The following is a 13,673-nucleotide window of genomic DNA, read 5'->3' on the forward strand; positions in this document are numbered from 1 at the left end:
AAACTGCCTCCTGTGTGAGCAGTTGCCCTCTGAGTGACATTGCACACTCATTGTAAATGTATTATGATAATGAGCTACAGAAGAGCACATTGTAATTATTTCTACAACAGCAGGGGAAGCAAGTAATAAGCTTTGTTAACTCTCCCCCTTCTCTCTCTCTCTCTCTCTCTCTCTCTCTCTCTCTCTCTCTCTCTCTCTCTCTCTCTCTCTCTCTCTCTCTCTCTCTCTCTCTCTCCCTCTCTCCCTCTCCCTATCTCGTGATAAATACAATATTGCCAAGCATTTAAAGGTGCAGTGTGTACATTTTAGCGGCATCTAGTGGTGAGGTTGCGAATTGCAACCAACGGCTTAGTCCACTGCTCACCCCTCGCTTTTAAAACACATAGAGAAGCTACGGTAGCCATCACCGAACAAACATGTAATCGTCGGAGACAACTTAGTAAAAAAAATATGTCCGTTAAGGGCTTCTGTAGAAAAATGGCAGCACAAAATGGCGACTTGCATGTAAGGAGACCCTCGGTGTATGAAGATGAAAAGGTCTCGTTCTAAGGTAATAAACACTTAACGGTTCATTATAAAAGGCCTTTATACACCCCTGATTATATAGTTTTGTATATTATTTTGCATTTCTGTTAAAAGATATTACTAAAAATTACACACTGCACCTTTAAAAATATGCATTTACAAATCAATATGCAAATTAAGGCACTGAAACACTGAACAAATCCGTCATGACTAAAGAGTATTGTTACAGTTATACACAGATCTTTAAAGCAGTAAGTGTGTGTGTCTACAAATGTAATTTTGCCACACATTATCCATAACTGTCCTCTCCAAGCATAACTTGCATTTTAGCATTTTGGATATTAATTTTTCAAATGTTTCTCTCTTACAGTTCTAAACTTACAGTAAAGGTGCGTTTTTGTCTTAACCCAAAGATATTTAATATTAACAAGATGCGTCACTGGTGTTGATATGAATGGGGGAGATCGCAATGCTCAGAATGGCTGCTGTAGCCACGCCCCCCACTTAAAAAAAGTCAATCAGTAATCGGAATCCTCTGGTAAAGGGACTTTGTCTTATTCTAACAAGACCTGGGGGCTTGCAAATATAGCAGTGAAGTGAGTCAACTTGCTTTTTTCTATGGCTAAACTTTGATGAATTTAATTTTATAACACCATTCCAGTATCAATGGTTATATTCATGCCAAGAACTGGTTAATCTATACACAAGTTTATACGGACAAGTTGGGCAAGGCATAGGATTTGGTATCTCCAATTGACTTAACCAATTGTTAGCGCTACAGAGTACCTATACATTACCTCTGTAAAACCGTAAGTGGTGCTAAATAGGGCTGGGTATTGGCAAGGGTCTCACGGTACGATACTTGTCACGATACACGTACCATGGTACAATATATCACAATACAATACAATACGTTATGTTGCAATACATTGCAATACTTTTTCTTTTTTTTATCAAAAATGGAAAAAAATATAGCTGATTATTTTTTTACCTTTTTTTAAGCCAAAATGCTTCCACACGTCGGCTTTGAAAGCTGCAGGTGTTTTTAAATTTTCTGCCCTTTTCTCACGCCCGCTAACTTCTGAGACATTGGCAGAATGGCCGTATATGACAATATTGATAGTAGAGATTGAAATATCGATACACTACCGTGGAAAAATTGATCACGATAGTTAGCTGTATCAATATTTTTGCACATCCCTAGTGCTAAAGCATGACTATAGCACCATTTACAGGTGCTACATTGGTAATGTTTAGCACTAAAAATGGTTCCCCTATATGATTATGAGCCAGTGAACCACTTTAAGTGCTATTTAGCACCATTTTTGTTTTTAATGAGTGCATGTCATGCAAACCCCACAGAGATATAGCCAAGGCTCGAACCGAGGACTTTTTTGCTGTGAGTGCTACACACTGAGCCATTCAGCTGGACTGTGAACACTAATCTGTATTTGATAAGGATCCATTATTGATTTGTTTCTCTAATGGTTTCGAGACATTACGGTTTCTGTTTGGGGCTAACAACATACCAGTTTACTTTGAACAACATTCATTTACATTACCATTCATTTTAGTTTTTGCAATTATTTAAATATACTTGCTTGCATTTATGATTGTGTTAGTGCATTTGTGAATTTCACTGGTTTATATGAATCTCCTGTCTATCACTTCATCTCTATCGCTCTGTCACTTGAGAAAACTGAAAAGGTGTAATCAACAACAACAAAATACAAACAGCTTGTTGTTGTGTGTGTGCGCAGGGGTGTGCCCATGCACATATTTAAGTGTATAAGTGATAGATGGTGGACAGGCTACATGGCAGCTCATTTCCTCCTGACTGGCAGAGAAAGATGTTACAGAGTTGCCACAGAATCTGCAGCCTGTCAGCTTGACAGACAAAAAGATCTCTCTCCCTCTCTTTCTTTTGTTCCCATCTTTTTCCTTTTTCTTCTTAGGTAGAAGATGAAGTGCAATCGTGAATCAGAGGATGACAGACTGATGGGGGATTTAAAAGGCTGCTGTACAGCCTAAAATTCCTATTTAAACTGACCTATGAATAATGCATTCATGAGCACTCGCGCACACACGAACCTGCACATCAAAGCTCTCGTCCAAATTAAGCAACATAGTTGATCGATGTGTCAACGACACAACAATTGTGGCATGTTTTTGCACAGTCTAAAAATATTGTACATTCAAATTTATGCATGCAGATTTTTTCTTCGCTTGAAAAATGCTTCGATTGGACCGATACTTTATTCGACAAATTTAAAATGCAGTGTAGAAACAGCTTGTTTGGGTGCTAGATGGTTTAGTATTATTGGAACATCACTGTTTTTCAGTCTTCTGACTCTCTGAATCATGTCTTGTTTAATTGGTCAATAGGGCCTCATGTGCTGTTATCTGGCATACAAACTGCTAATGCTTGAATCATGTTTCATCCCTGAATCTGTGTCTCTCCAGGGTAGGTCTGGCCAGGAGTGGTTCAACCCCCACTGCATGATTGAGTGCTGCACCACAACACTTTTCACACTTTTCATTTTAATATGTGTGTGTACGCATTTTGCTTGGTGCATAGCACATTTACACATGTGAGAGCATTACATCTCACCTTGCTTTCTGCATGTAATATGCCAACACATTTAGGGCACCTTGATGAAGAACCAATTTGTTTATAGCCTATAAACAAATCTATCTTTTATAGGAAAATATTTATATTAATATTCACTACATATTTCACATGAATCAATTCACATTGTGATTGCATATTTATATAAATATATTGCTTTTAATGTCTTTTTACAACCCCAAAACAGAAAAAGTTGGGACACAGTAGAAATTGTGCGTAAAAAAGGAATGGAATAATCTACAAATCTCATAAACTTATATTTTTTTCACAGTAGAATATAGATAACAAATCAAATGTTGAAAGTGATACATTTTGAAATGTCATGCCAAATATTGGCTCATTTTGGATTTCATGAGAGCTACACATTTCAAAAAAAGTTGGGACAGGTAGCAATAAGAGGCCAGAAAAGTTAAATGTACATATAAGGAACAGCTGGAGGAGGACCAATGTTTAGGAATAGGAATGTTGTCCTATTCTTGTCTAATACAGACTTCTAGTTGCTCAACTGTCTTAGGTCTTCTTTGTTGCATCTTCCTCTTTATGATGCACCAAATGTTTTCTGTGGGTGAAAGATCTGGACTGCAGGCCTTGTCATTTCAGTACTCAGATCATTCTTCTACGCAGTCTTGATGTTGTAATTGATGCAGTGTTGAAATATGCAAGGTCTTCCCTGAAAGAGACGACGTCTGAATGGGATCATATGTATCTAGAACTTGGATAAACCTTTCAGCATTGATGGTGCCTTTCCAGATGTGTAAGCTGCCCATGCCACACGTACTCATGCAACCCCAAACCATCAGAGATGCAGGCTTCTGAACTTAGCGCTAATAACAACTTGGGTTGTCATTGTCCTCTTTAATCCGGATGAAATGGCATCCCAGTTTTTCAAAAAGAACTTCAAATTTTGATTCGTTGGACCACAGAACAGTTTTTCACTTTGCCAAAGTCCATTTTAAATGAGCCTTGCCCAGGGAAAACACCTGGGTTTCTGGATCATGTTTAGATATGGCTTCTTTTTTGACCTATAGAGTTTTAGCTGGCAACAGCGAATGACACGGTGGATTGTGTTCACTGACAATGTTTTCTGGAAGTATTCCGGAGTGCATGTTGTGATTTCCATTACAGTAGCATTCTTGTATGTGATGCAGTGCCGTCTAAGAGCCCGAAGATCACGGGCATCCGGTATGGTTTTCCGGTCTTGACCCTTACGCACAGAGATTGTTCCAGATTCTCTGAATCTTTGAATGGTATTATGCACTGTAGATGATGATAACTTCAATCTCATTGCAATTTTTCTCTGAGAAACTCAGAAAACTATAATTGGGGGAATTGGTGATTCTCTGCCCATCTTGACCTCTGAGAGACACTGCCACTCTGAGAGGCTCTTTTTATACCCAATCATGTTGCCAATTGACCTAATAAGTTGCAAATTGGTCTTTCAGCTGTTCCTTGTGTGTACATTTAACTTTTTTGTCCTCTTATTGCTACCTGTCCCAACTTTTTTTGGAATGTGTAGCTCTCATGAAATCCAAAATGAGCCAACATTTGGCATGACATTTCAAAATATCTTACTTTCAACATTTGATATGTTATCTATATTCTACTGTGAATACAATATAAGTTTATGAGATTTGTAAATTAGTCCATTCCTTTTTTACTCACAATTTCTACTGTGTCCCAACTTTTTCTGTTTTGGGGTTGTAGTACCAACCTACAATTACAATAGCCTACTTTTACTTCTACCAGGTAATTCCTAGCATGGCATGACTGGTACCTTTAAAAGTCAAATAAAATCAAGTTAGTCAATCAAAAAAAGTTTTTGGGCTTTTAGTGTGAATTTGTTAACCTTAATATGCATTATGCAGGCTACCGCCATGTTGATTTCAAAACGAGGTTGTGAGGGATAGACGTCCAGACCATGCGCTTTAAACGTATCAAAACACAGAAAATACATAATTTACAAATTTTCGCAGGACAAAGAACCTCAGAAATCATGGATTGTTAAAATAAGAAGGGACATATGACCTAATTTGAGATGAGTATAGGCTACATAGTATCTGTTTTGGATATTAGCCTGTTGGCTAATCGCTACTTTCTAATGTTGTAAGCATGTTTACTTTTTAAAAAACACCAATATAGTGCAACAATACAATATTTTATGACAACAATTAGTATATATCTCCAGTTTGTATAAAACATGAGCCTATGTCCCATGTATTTTCTCTGTTATGTTTTTTTCAAGACATGAGCAATAACTTAATAATGTGTGATTGACTTTGTAACAAGCTATTTGTGTGTTCATTGTGCAGGTATTGTTAAATACCTGCACATATGTAAAACCCCATATGAACCCCAAAGTTGTGTAATTTACAAATGTTATGTAGTTAGAAATGAATCCTGCTTCTGTTGTTTCCGATCAATGTGCTTAAAAACTTTATTGGAGAAAAGTTTTTAACGTATTTATGCCTTGTGTTTTGTAATCTGTACGAATTGGAGTTATGTACATAGTTCTATATAGTGTTGCTTACAATGCTTAAAACACAAGAATTAGTGATTAGCCAACAGGCTAATAGCAAACTAGATTTTATATACACATTGTGCTGCTCTTATCTCAAAATTAGGTCATATGTCCCTTCTTTTTTTAAGGTTAGGACCAACATCCCGGTACAAAACAATAGGTTTAAAGCGCAGCACGCTCTGGACATCCATCCCTCACAGCCTCGTTTTGGAATCAACATTGGCGGCGGCAGGCTGAATAAGGGGCTAATCACACCAAGAGCACTTTAAACGCTTGAAAACGCAAGGCAGTGCGACGCGGCTTTTCATATTGCTAGGCAACCAACAAGTCAGCTGTCTTGTCAATCAAATATTGTAGCGTGAGCGCTCTTTTGCTGTTAACTGTCATATCTGCAGAAACTTTAAAAAGAGGACGCTTCCTCTGACCTTGTTTGAAGGTAAGAGGTGCACAAACATGCAGGAGACAGTGAGTGACGTAAGGCCTGCCTCTCCACTCATTTGATTGGACAATGGAAAGACGCGAATGACGTCGACTGCTTTTACGCTCTCAGCGCTCCTTCAAAAGTGCGTGCTGCGGCTGGCTGGTTTCAAAAATACGCAAGGCGTTAGGCGCGCATAACCAGCGCGCAAATGCTCCCTGCCAATAGAATATCATTCAAAAAAGGCGCCTGCAACTGCCATAAATGTGTTTGGTGTGACTGGCCCCTAATGCGGCTTTCACGTAAGGACGCGGCACAGCCAAGCGATTTGTGCTCTGATGGCCAGACCAAAGTAGCCGGGGTTTTCAATAAATTACTACAGAGTTTATATTTGCGTTAAATAGTCGATGAGGAATACAGAGAATGTTGCCCGTCTTCAATATGGGGCGGCAGTGGTTTAGTGGTTCATGTAGGTTGTCTACAAACCGGAAGGTTGGTGGTTCAATCCCTGGCTCCACTGGACCAAGTCTCGAGGTGTCCTTGAGCAAGACACCTAACCCCAGTTTCTCCCGACAAGCTGGCTGGCGCATTGCATGGCTAAAAACGCCGTCGGTGTATGAATGTGGGAGTGAATGGGTGAATGTGAGGCAAAATTGTAAAGCGCTTTGGATGGCCATAGGTCTGTTAAAAGTGCTATATAAATGCATTCCATTTACATTTTTTTACCATTTCACATAACTTTAAGCTGCCTACCTACAACAACCTACTTAACTTAAAACACACCTGACATGCCAACTTGAATTGCTACGTGTTTCCTTGACACGGCTTTCCTTTTGATGTCTCTGTAGGAGCATAAACTTGTATAATAAAGCTCCGGGAATTCCGAGTATAAGCACTTTGTCCATTTTACCTGTTTGGATGCCCCGTTTCTATTGGCTGCGCGGGTAACCGTCACAGAGCGCAGCGCAAAAACTATTTTGAACGTTGACCGCGGCGTGAGCGCAAGCTGTGCTCCGCTGCACTCGCGCTTTGCTCGACGCAACAAAAAACCGCCCTCGCGTGGTGCAAGCCATTGAAATGAATGGGTTTCATAGCGCAGCGCACACCGCGTCCTATGTGAAAGCCGCAATTGGATAAGTTAGTTCACCTAAAAAAATCTGTCAACATACTCACCCATTTGTCATCAAGTTGTTACAACCTGTAAATGTCTTTGTTCTTATACTGTTCTTCAAAAACTCTGACAAAATTTGCATTTAGAAGATAAAAGCATTCTAAAATATTTACAATGATTTTTAGGACTTCACACGTCTCATCAGATTCCTGATGTGAGGTAAACTAAATGCCATTGGCTGTAAAAGGAGGAGGAGCCAATCAGTATGTTCCACCTTAACTTCCTGTTTTAGTGCAAATTGCGTCAACGCCTCGAAAAAATCTTAAGGCACTTTTTAGGGTGTTAAAAGCTTATAGAAGCTACTTTAAATTGTCTATTGTGACGATATCTGGTCTGTTTATTTTATGAACTATTGTTCATAAACAAAAAAATTCTCCTGTCTTGTTATTATTATTAATACATTTTTATATCACACTGGAGTGAAAATCGGTTCTGGGTCACAAAGGAGATCCAGTAACCACAGGCTGCTGCTGCCATTTCATATGCTGATATTAAAAGCTTTTTAATTATTCGCCGACACTGTGTAGCCCTTGAAAATATGCCCCCACAACCGCCAAAGGCCCACGGTCATATCGCTACGGTCATGAACTGATTTCATATGAGCACACAGAGACAATTAAAACTCATCTGCCGCTTTGCCTATCTGCTGTGCGGGGCTTCATTTAACGGCCATTTGTCTCTGTGATGGATTTCCTATTTTTACCGACAGCAACCGAGTCGAGGGACGCGTGAATTATAGATGGAGGCTTAGAAGCTCGCGGTGAAATACTGTCACAGAGAGGTGAAGAGAGAGCAAGAGAGAGAGAGAAAGAGAGGGATGGGAGATAGAGAGGAAGAGTGCGAGATATACTGTATATATAAAGAGAGAGAGATAGAGAGTACTTGCAAAAAAGTGGACAGCGGCAGTTTTTTGCTCACATTTGTCTTGAGAAGGGCGTTTATCACCAGGGTCACAGGAGGTGATGTATCGTTGTGAGGATGAGCTTAAGAATGGCAGTGTAATTATGGCTTTTAAAGAGAGGCCGGACACAAAGCGAGAGGAACGTAATTTAAATTGTTTTGTTTCCCTGGAGCTGGATCCTGCCCTTGAGTGACACATTGAAATTGGAAGCAGTTATTTATGTCTTCCACACTAATTGGAGAATTTAATAAGGTCTCTGAGAGGCAGTCTGAATTTCAGCTTTTCAGTAACAAGATGGCCCATTCTTATTTCTCTGTCTGTCTGTATCTGTTTTTGGGTTCTCAAATATAAGTGTTTAAAAATCTGAATGAGGTCTGAGTGGCACCTGTCAAATTAATCCAAATAATGCCCTTTCCAAGTCAGAGATGCTTTGTGACTTTGTTTAGCTTGATATTCACCACGGACTTCCTCTTAACCTAATCTAATTTCATTGGCTTTGTTTCAGCATGTTTATGTTGCCGTGAATCTGAAGTGAAGCGAGGAGGTTAGTTATTAGGTAAAGGGGGTAACACAAGGAGAGAGGAGAACAGATGGTCTCCCTCGCCTTCCCTTCTGCGGTCTCTCTCCACATTAGTCATTCAGCCAGTAATGCACATTTGCTCTTCCTCTGTCTTCATATCTGTTTGTATCCCTCTCCCATCTTCCGTCTTTCATTATCAAATAGGAAATGCGATTATTTTGGCTGCCTTGCAGCTGCATCACGCTCCGTTTTATTAATACGTTTCTGTGTACGACCAACATCCGTTACAAGTCACTTTGTTAGATCATTAACTAGCCATGTCACAATGAAAGACGCTCTAAATACACTTATATTTATCGAGTGCTCCGTTATGTACCGTGAGGGATTATGCATGTCAAAATGGGGCTTTTATACTATGTGTATCATCTTTAATGAGCATCAAGTCAAATAAAGTTTTAAAGCAATCAAAATGTTTACCAAAGTAACTCATGGTTGTTATTCCTCTACGGGTCCGAAAAATTAAATCCTACCCGTAAAATTTTATCCCATGCGCAATCCAGCCCTGAAGCAAACCACAATACATCTAAATCCTTGAAAACGAAAGCTTTCTCTCTTTCTATCTCACCCTCTATTTCTCTTTTTATTTTATAGGTGATTTTGCACAGGCTGCAGTGGAATATATATCCAACATGCCAGCACACTCCCTAAAGCAGCAAGGTTACCATAGCAACAGAAACCCCACCTGCTCAGTAGCTGTCAGCCCAAGGTTAAGAGCCAATAAACCAGAGAAACATAGCAATTACTGCACAATATAACACACACACGTGAGTACGCACACACATACACAAAGTAATCCATCTGTTTCTTCTCTCCAGTTGATCAGTAGCAACTGGGTTCGGATTAGGTACAACCATCAGGGTCCATTAAGGGGTGTTCATTTAAACCGGTTATGGCGGTTCAACCAATGAGCACAAGGAAACCTTTATGGGATGTTTGAGATAATACCCTTGGCATTGGAGTGGCCGCCGTGTGCTGTGTTTCAAAGCATCTCTGCTAATGATTTACATGGCAGGTTGTGGGTTGATATAACCTTAAAATGTGACACAATACAAATAAAGCACTAAAACACAGTACAAGCTTCGGAATAAATGCTTTTAGGGACTAAGTCTGTGAAAACCGAGCTTAAGTATTTTTTTGTGATTTAATGTGTCCTCACTGTAAAACAAAATGCAGCATGAAGTTAAAGGGGACATTTTACAAGACTTTTTTAAGATGTTAAATAAGTCTTTGGTGTCCCCAGAGTTCGTTTTGCCACTTTGTAGGTGTGAGCAAAAATTGTTTGTTTCCTTTTGATGACATCACAAGGGGAGCCAAATTTCAATTACCTATTTTTCACATGGTTTCTGAGACTGGCTTACCAAAATTAAGTTACTGGGTCATTCTTTTTCACATTTTCTAGGTTGATAGAAGCACTGGGGACCTAATTATAACACTTAAGCCCGGGAAACACTGCACGATATTTGGCTGTTCCTGATGAAAGATTGCCATCTTGAAACAATCGTCACGATTTCTGTGATTGTGGCTCTTCATCGGTGGTCCTATGTTGTACAGTGTGAGAGGTTCAAAGACGGCTGTTTTCCCGGTCTTGCGTCCAAAGATAGCCTACAATAGTTTTCGGACAGTATCAGAATTTCTGTCTAATCAATGCACAGTGTGTTTGCTTACGACCTGCGTTCTGGTATTTGTTTACCACTAGCGCATGCTGGTGACGTTGCGCTAATGTGTGACGCAGCCGTCAAAGCCTCTGTGTCACCATCGTACAGTCTACATGCTTGTCGTAGCCAAGTTTAAACGATCCATGTCGCACAGTGTGATAAGGTAATGATCTTATAGGAGACTGCAAAAATCCTGCAGTGTATTCCGGGCTTTAAACATGGAAAAAGTCAGATTTTCGTGATATGTCCCCTTTAAAACAACCTGGTTAAGTCAAGTCAACCATCTATTTTAAAGAGCACCAATGGTCCGATTCACGATTTTACATTTCCTTTGGTGTGTAAAGCCCTATTCGGACGAGATTAGTTTTACAGGGGTAGATGGCGTGATGTTATTTTACCACAGGACGTCTGTAATATTAATGGTCAATTCAGACGGGATTAGAAATCTCAGTAAAACATTCAGAAGTGGGAGGGGTAACTCGATTGCGCAGCGCATCACCTCTCGTTGTCACATTGCTTCCTGATATCACATGTGCAAACAACAGGACACAGACGAGAATTTTTTTTTTATTTCAGTTTGGTGAGAATGTCAGTTTCAGAAACCGCTCCGTGCCTCTTAGAAGTAAATTTGACTTTTAAAAAAAAGTTTGTCGTGTAATAAGGAACTGATTGCCACAGATTTTATTTTCGCCTAGAACACAAGTAAATGCTTCTTTAAGCGCTTTTATATTTAAAAGAAACCCGCAAATTAAAAGGAAATGACGCAATTTACGTTTATTTTACAGCTGGTCTATTCACACTGGATTAGTATTACTTGAGGTAATTTCTCCGGACCTTTTCCAGAAGGTAAAAGTCGCCGTAATCTTTACTGACATGGAGCATTATGACAGGACTAAAATCACTGAGAAGCTCTGATAAAAACTGCTTTACCCCACCTCCCTATGTAAAACTAATCCCGTCCGAAAAGTACTTATGTGTGTATTAGTACATGTTAACGATATGCAAAAGGTACTAACCCCAAAGTAAAGGATGACGCCAGTTATCGTCTCCAACGTAAAGCACAGATGCAATAGCCACTAAATGCCACCTCCTTCAAAAATGTTATATGTTCTCATATAATACGTGCCATATTATATGTTTATCAAGTACTTTCGCTTCAAATCTGCTTAATCCAAAGCTCGGGCCATTCAGAAATACTGGTTTGTTGCCAAAACCCTCAACAATTTTTCAGCATTCAGCAAGTCCTCTAAGCGCATGTACACTGTAAAAAAAATTTAGCATCAAGTTAAAACAACTCAATTCAACATACGATTTTAAGTTTTGACCTGTGAATAGTTGACATAACATATTAAAACAAGTTAAAATTGTTCAACTTATTTTTTTTAAGTTAAAGTAGCATCAAAATATATGTCGGGTTGACAAAAATTCAGCATTTTTTTACAATGCAAGAATTGCACGAAAGACGGCGTGTGTATTTTAATTGTCGAGCTGCAAGAGTTTAAAAAAGGTTTTCCGAATATATAAGAAAGATTGACCAAATTTTTTAGCCTTTTACCTTTATTCAGAAAGGACAGTGAAGAGTGACTGAATACTTTTTTTAGAAGTAGAGATTTTGTTTTACAAATGAAATGACTAAAGTGACATTTAGGAAAATAAGACATCTGAATAACTGACTGACTTTGATGATCCTAATCTCATAATTAGCGTATGAGATTTTAGTCAAATGTTAGTCGGAAAATAGACCACATGTAGTTTCTGATATTGGGTATAAGATGTGGCTGATTTTTCACTCGCTCCCCGTTCCCTTGATTGTTAGCATTCCAGACAGCAAGTATAAATGGCTAACCCTTGTCATCTCGGATTTCAAAATCACATGTGACATTGATGGGTGAGGCGAATGTAGAATATGAGCATATGACCGTGCTGGAGGTGCATTTTATTGCTGTATGTGGGGAATGATTAGCTGGCGTTGCAGAGCAAGAAGAATCCAATTCGTTCAGTCGTTTAATCCATCAGCCTGTGCTGAGTTCTGATCACTGTATTGACGGACTCCAGGGCAATGTCAGCCGAGAACTCGAAGCAATGTTCAGGGATATAGCATTTATTTAAGTGTTTATGAAATATAAAACAGCAAGGCAGAAAAGATTACATGTCATGTTTGTCGAGAGAGTCCATTTAGAGCGAACAGATGTCTTGCTAATTTTGTTGTGACCCATTCTTGCTTGCTCTCTGATCTGTCTCTCTCTCTCTCTCTCTCTCTTTGTTTCTCCAAGCCTCCATTATCGGCTGTGGGGAGTCAGGTAATCAGTGCTGATTAATTCTCTTTATTGTTGGTCGTTTGTCTGCAGACTCTGCGCTGTCTTTTCCTTTCAGCCTCACTATGAAACAGCCAGTGATAAATGACCATCTCTCCCCCTTCCACCATCACCACAGCAACCCCTGCTCTGCCTAAGTGCTTCTGATTAGTGACCCATGACTTAAAGGTAGAGGTGGCTTTTTGTTTTATTTCTTAATGTGACTTTTAGTTCTACCAATAAGGCGTTTTTTTTTTATGCAAAACCATGTTTTAGAGATTGATTCATTTTAGAATGATTTGGTTTATAATCAAACCACCTGGATGCGTAAGGTTATGTATTTGTTTATCTATAATGTGTGATGTATTGCAACACAATGGCTTATGGGTTTACTGGTCACCACAATGATGGTGAGTGGTAGTGGCAGAGATTGGTGAGGTTTTTTGAGTCTGGTGATGTGAATGACAATACTGCAAGTGTTTATCGGTCGCTTCTAGACGCTGATGAATCTACGCCTACACGGATCGAACGTAGCCACAATCAGACCACCGGCTTTAGCGAAACATTTCTGTCACAAACTTCATCCCTCATTCATTGAGAACTTAATCTCTCTGTTAAAACAACGATTGGATGCTGAAAAAATGCTGTTGCGTGTAGACGGAGGAAAAGAGAGACTTTCGGCCAGGTGAAGTGCAACATCTATCCTTGACCTCTGAATGGGCAGAAATTTAAACGGCAAAATTTTTTCCCCAAAGGCCTCCTTTATTTTTGCAGCCAATGTTTTATATTTCCATTGAAACCTTGCACAGGATACCACTTTTTTTGTGTGACAAATATTAGTAAATGAAACATAATTTCAAGTTAGTTCATATAATAACATAAAATTATGCTTCTATTTGTACATTAGCTTTGTGTTTGTGTTTGATCAATTGATCTTTCTATGCAAAGTCCCCTTATTCAGTGCTTTAGGATGTGTTGGATG

Source organism: Misgurnus anguillicaudatus, chromosome 20, assembly GCF_027580225.2.
Source record: "Misgurnus anguillicaudatus chromosome 20, ASM2758022v2, whole genome shotgun sequence".
In the NCBI taxonomy this organism is placed as follows: domain Eukaryota; kingdom Metazoa; phylum Chordata; class Actinopteri; order Cypriniformes; family Cobitidae; genus Misgurnus; species Misgurnus anguillicaudatus.